We start from the raw sequence: 6,000 nt of genomic DNA, 5'->3' as shown, positions 1-6,000 counted from the left end.
AGAGTGCCGAGAGTCATCCTGACCTCTGCTGGAAGAAGCAGGTTCTCTCCCCAGCTTGGGGCTGCCATTGTCTCCCGAGCTTGAAAGCAGCTGCCCTTGGGCATGGAATCACTCCTGACTCATAAACACCATGGCACCATCTCTCATTCTATCCCTTCACTTAAGGGGCCACCAAATAGCCACTTAGGTCTGCTGGACACATGGACATTCTCCACCCTTCTGTCTTCTCTCTCTTTTCCTTCCAGTGGAATCTTCTCAAAACCTCCATGCATATCGACTCATGCAGGTAGGTGTTTTGGAGGCGTTATAAGGGTGTATCTCAATCGTTTACCAGAAGCATCTAAATTCTACCTCTTGTCCAGCCCAAACACCCTGTGACAAACAGAGGAGAAACCCAGGAGGCTTGGAGATGTTAAGGAATCGTCCCGATGTCATTTATTCATCCTGTGAATATTTATGAAGTATCTATTGTCTAGAAACTGGGGCTGTGATACTAAACAAGACATACATCGTCTTTCCTTTCATGGAACTTACATTCTAATGGTGGGGGGAGACCCAATAAACAAGTAAATAGATATTAAAGTGAGCTGGATGTCTTCCATTGACCCCTCCAAATCCATCCAGTTGGATGCTGGAATGCTGACACCTTTGGAGTATGACAATGGACTTTCTTGACCTCTGCCTTTCAGTTGGTTTTGGCCAGTGGGAAACACCAACAGGATATCAGAAAAATGGAGGAGAGAGAGGTCAGAGTATTTATTCTCTTAGCTCCTTCCCTGTGAGTCACCATGAGCTGTCTGTCCCTTGAATGAAGACCACAGCTCCAAGATGTGGTGCACCAAATCTTATCAATTACAATTTCTTATCCTTGTCCATTCTGATATTTTCTCAATAGCATTACATGCAGTTCCTAAACATCTTCAGCCTATCCTGTGATTTTATTTCCACATAGAATAAAAAGAAAATTTAGAAAGCTTCAGTTAGGACATTTGCACAATTAACATCCATACTTTTTGTATGAATTACATCATGTCGTGCTCTCCCCACTAGCATTTTGCATGATCACCACAGAGATAAAAAAAAAAAAAAGCCAATGTTGTCTGGATTTTATGAAAAATAATGTTCATCAAAATCCCTGGGTAACGGATATGATTTTGCCAAAACCCAAACTGATTAACTAGGTTCCCTGTTTAAACCCGTATGGGACCAGTAATTTATTTATTTTTTAATAAAAGTCACATAACATAAAATTCACCATTTTAGCCATTTTAAATTAATATCCAGTGGCTTTTAGAACACACAAAATGTTGTGCAACCATCACCCTGTGGGGCCATGTTTTAAAGCATCTCAGGTACCAAGCACACTTGGCATGAGAGGTTTCTTTGAAACAAAAGTGACAGTATATCCTAAGGGCAAGATTCAGTTGATTTCCAGTGAGCCGGGTGAGAAAGAACGTTTGTATGAGCCACTAACCAGGACCACTTTGGCATCAAGTCTAGGCTGCCGTTCTGATGGGGCAGAAATACTGGGCTCTACTTGATACTTGTGTCCTGTTCTTTGCAGGGCAGAACACCTTCACCTTATTTCCAGCCAATCCTCCTAACCAAATATCTCTGCTTCAAGGCGTGGGAAGTTTGCTGAGAAATAATTGTGTTCAAACGATAGGCAGAGGAGGAAGTGGCTTTTGTGTTTTGTGCTTCAAGCTCATATATTGGCAAAGGGTGACGTTTCTTTCTTTTCTTGAAATGTGGCTTCCTCTTCTGTGACAGTGAATAAGAAAGATTTGGCTTCTGGTTAGAATGTGTAGAGCCCGTATAGTGCCAGGGTGTATGTTAGTTGGCAACTTGTCGAGAAGCAGCTGCCCAGTCAAACGGATTAAATGAAGAGGGTTTAATGAAGATACTATTTATATAAGTGTGAGCAGGTAGAACAGGTTCTGAATCCAATGCCACAGCATGAGGTGGGGGGGTTTCCCCACACATTCAAGCAATTCTCTGACACCATCTGTGTGTTCTACAATGCATCTCAATTGTGACACTATCTACCCAGAGATAGCATCAGATCCCATAGGTTAATGGCTTAGTCCCACAAGACTGCCTCCCCTCCTACTTCAGAAACCAGTCGAAAGCCTAGATTGTCACTTGTGCTTCTGACTGACCGGCTATAGATTGGAGGTTCCCATGACCCCCTCCTCAAGTCCCATTGATTTGCTAGGGTGGCTCATGGAACTCAGAGAAACATTTTACTTACTAGATTACTGGTTTATTATGAAAGGATGTAACTCAGGAGTAGCCAGATGGAAGAGATGCATAGGGCAAGGTACGGAGACGGGGCTTGGAGCTTCCATGCCCTCTCCAGGTGTGCCACTCTTCCCAAATTTCCAGGTCTTCACCAACCTGGAAGCTCTCCAAACCCACCTTTTTGTATTTTTCTAGAGGCTTCCTTGCATAAGCATTGATTGATTGGATTGATTAAATTATTTGCCATTGGTGATTGAACTCAATCTCCATCCCCTCTCCCCTCCCTGGATATCAGGGGGTGGGACTGAAAATTCCAAATCTCTAATCTCTTGGCTGGCTCCACTGGCAACCAGCCCCCCTTAGGTGCTCTCCAAAAGTCACCTCATTAGCATAAACCCACTTATGCTGGAATGGGGCTTGTTATGAATAACAGGTCACCCATTTCACCTTTATGGCTCAGGAACTGAGGAGGAGAGACCAAATACAACAAAAGATGCTCCCATGGCTCCTATTGCTCAGGAAATTCCAAGGGTCTTAGGATCTTTGTGCCAGAAACAGGATGAAGACCAAATATACATTTTTTATTATAAATCACAACATCACAGCAGGGCTAAGAGAAACCAACAGAGGATGGTGGGACACCCTGGGAGTAGCAATATGAGGGATCGCTTATCATTCCTTGGATTAAAGGAGATACCCTTTGATCCAAGGGGATGGAACAGTTACAGGAACCTGGAAAGGGGCTTAGCCTGTGACAGAAGAATTGAACCACTGCCCAAATGTGCAGTCTCTGCAGGGAAGGGGGAGTTTCTTCATCTCTCTCTTCTCTAGCCCTCTTCTCTCCTTCCACGGCTACCATTTTCAAACTCATTTGGAAGAAAGAGCACAAGAGTGGGCTGATAATACAATCCATACAGGACAACCTACCAGTGCACAGAGCAGAGTAGAGAGGGATGGAGAGCAGATTCTTTCCCAGTTGCCCAAAGTGAATTGTTATAAACTTGTTAAAATTTGAGAGGCAGCCACACCCCATTGAATTTTTTTCCTCCTCCTTCCTCCCATTGAGATAAAATGAGTGCATGAGGAAGGGCTGTCTGCTCTGGCTGAAGCAGAGGCAACTCCTTCTGTTTATACCAGGAACACGACTGTCTCTTCCAGGCCGAATTTTTCCCACCACGAGTCCATTGTTTAAGGAAACCAACATTCCCTCTCTTTCATGGGTCTGGTTTCCCCAAGAACACAGTGAACCATCCCCTCTCCCTGTGCTGCATCACCATAAACCCACAGCCAGAACATAAGCACCAGGTTAAAATCCCACCAGATCCTGAATTCAGTCACTGCTGAGACTCTCCCATCAATGTTGTCATTCAATGGTGATTCCTGAGGACACCTTTCCACTGAGACCCACTCCCAGCCTGTCCTCAGCTTCTTACAGTAACACTGAGATTTCCTCAGAGTCCTCCCAACTTGGGCAAGAAACATTCTGAAATGTTCTCTGTATTAATTTTCAGGGACTGGGGACATTGGTAGATGTAATTTGAGTGTGTATGTGCAGTAGTTTCTACGCAGGTATTCTATTTTTTAGACACAGATAAAATAGTGTGGCTACTCAATGCACCAAGAAAATGGATAACTGATCAAATTTTTTCATGATGTGAAGTCTTTAGAGAGTAAATGTCATGGTTAAGAGCACAGACTATGGAGCTAACTCCTCACGTCCAAATTCCAGCTCAATCCCTTCCTAGATATTTGTATTGACCGAGTTATTTACCTGATTGGTCCCTCAGTTTCTTCATCACTCAGTTGGCAATAATGATTAGCATACCTACTTTGTAGGTTTATGGAGAGTATTAAAGGAGTTCATGTTTGAAAAATGCTTGGAACACCTAGTGTATTGCCAGTGCTGTACCTATATATTAGAAATAAAATTTAGAAATTCTTCTGACACTGCCTGTGAGCCCCAGAGGGTGAGACTGTTGCCTGGATGTATGTAGAAAGCACTCCATGACATACGATGAATAAATGAGTGAACAACATTGGTGAATGCATTACCAATGTCACCTATGTCACCCTACAGGCATTCCCCAGCCGAACCACCCGCAGACATTCCTGCTCTGTCCTGCATCACATTCCCTGGAGGAATCACTGGGGCTTCTTGGACCCTGGTAACCATGCCCACTAAAGGTTCTTTTCTGTCAGCAACCCCAGTCTTTGTCGAAGTGCTTCAGCTCACAGGGTCTGCGCTCTGATCCTTGTCTTCACTCGAGGGAGAAGTGACATCCCCAGAGCTGGGCACACGCAGAGCCTGAGGCTTGGAGAAAATGATTCCCTGGCCCTGAGGCAGGTAGAAGAGCGCAGGGACATAGTGGGATTCGGGGAAAAGCCTCCAGGTGTTGTCAGAAGGGATGGAGGCAGGGGATGTGTCAGCAAGGACTGGTCAGGGTGGTGGGCCTTGGTGGTTAAATAGTAGGGGGGCTGGGAAGTTTCATAGGTTCTAGCATAATACAATCAATATGACGGTCATGAAATCAGAATCAGCCTAATTTAGGCCAAATTAACCCAATGTCAGCTGTTCCCTGTCTCTCTAATCCAGTAGTGACTTATAATAAGGGTATTCGTGTTCTATCATCTCCTTTTCATTGATTGGCTAGAGTAATTATTCTTTACATAGCCTGTCTATTTTTACATAGTAAAGAAAAAGTGAGTTTTAAAACAACCCTCCTTGGAAAAGTCTCCCTAACATATTGGATTAATAACAGAAGCCACGACAGGAAATTCACCACATATCTTGAGCTTTAATCTCTGGTTTTAGATCTTCCTAACTGGTAAATTACCTTGACTTTTGCCTTCTTTCTTGAGATTAGTCCACTTAGGACTAAGTAGGAGTGCAACCTCATGCCATGTGAGAAGTGGTGGGATGCTAGGAAGAGGTTTGTTTCATTCTGTCAGTGTGTGTGTGTGTGTGTGTGTGTGTGTGTGTGTGTGTGTATGACAGTTTTTATTGCATCTTGCAGTGTGGGCCAGTGTAGACTCCTTTTCTAGGGAAAAAATTTCCCTAACCACTTTCTCTGGACTTTATTTTCACTGATGGCTTCCTCAGCACTGTCCAATAGTAACATTAAGCATTCTATATTATAGAATTTAATTTTTTTCTAGTAGCCACATTTTAAAAAATGAAAGCAAACAGGTGAAACTAATTTTAATAGTATATTTAACCCACTATAACCAAGAGATCATCAATGTGGGTGCAGTCTATACAAAACTTAATAATGAGAGAGTTTACATTTTTTTCCTGTGTTTCATAAATCCAGTGTGTATTTCCCACTTACAGTACAATCTCCATTTATAAGTTGAGTTTTTTTAGACCTACATTCTCTGTACTGAGATTTAATGTTCACAGTTGTGAAATAAGAGTCACTAGGAGTGGGGTGGATGATAATTTCACTACTGATTTAAGCTCTAATGGAGCTATGAACACCAACTGGTCAATGGGTTAATCAAATGAATAATCATATAGTACAGAAGAATGGTACGATTTGGGATTTAGAAAAAGACTGGGGACCGTGTGTCCTGACAGGGAGCACCAGGGATTTTGTTGTTGAGAGTGACAAGGACAAAAAGAGAATAAAGTCATACTCATAAGTGTCTAACAACATGGGGGAGAAGAAATGACCTGCCGTAGTCCTGAGTTTTGACCTTGAGCTCTCTGTTCTTGACCCAAATCTCTTTGATGATGTCACAGGACACAGGTCAGATTAA

The sequence above is a fragment of the Diceros bicornis genome, unplaced genomic scaffold (assembly GCF_020826845.1).
Source record: "Diceros bicornis minor isolate mBicDic1 unplaced genomic scaffold, mDicBic1.mat.cur scaffold_97_ctg1, whole genome shotgun sequence".
NCBI classification, from domain to species: Eukaryota; Metazoa; Chordata; class Mammalia; order Perissodactyla; family Rhinocerotidae; genus Diceros; species Diceros bicornis.
This window is presented reverse-complemented; position numbering follows the sequence as displayed.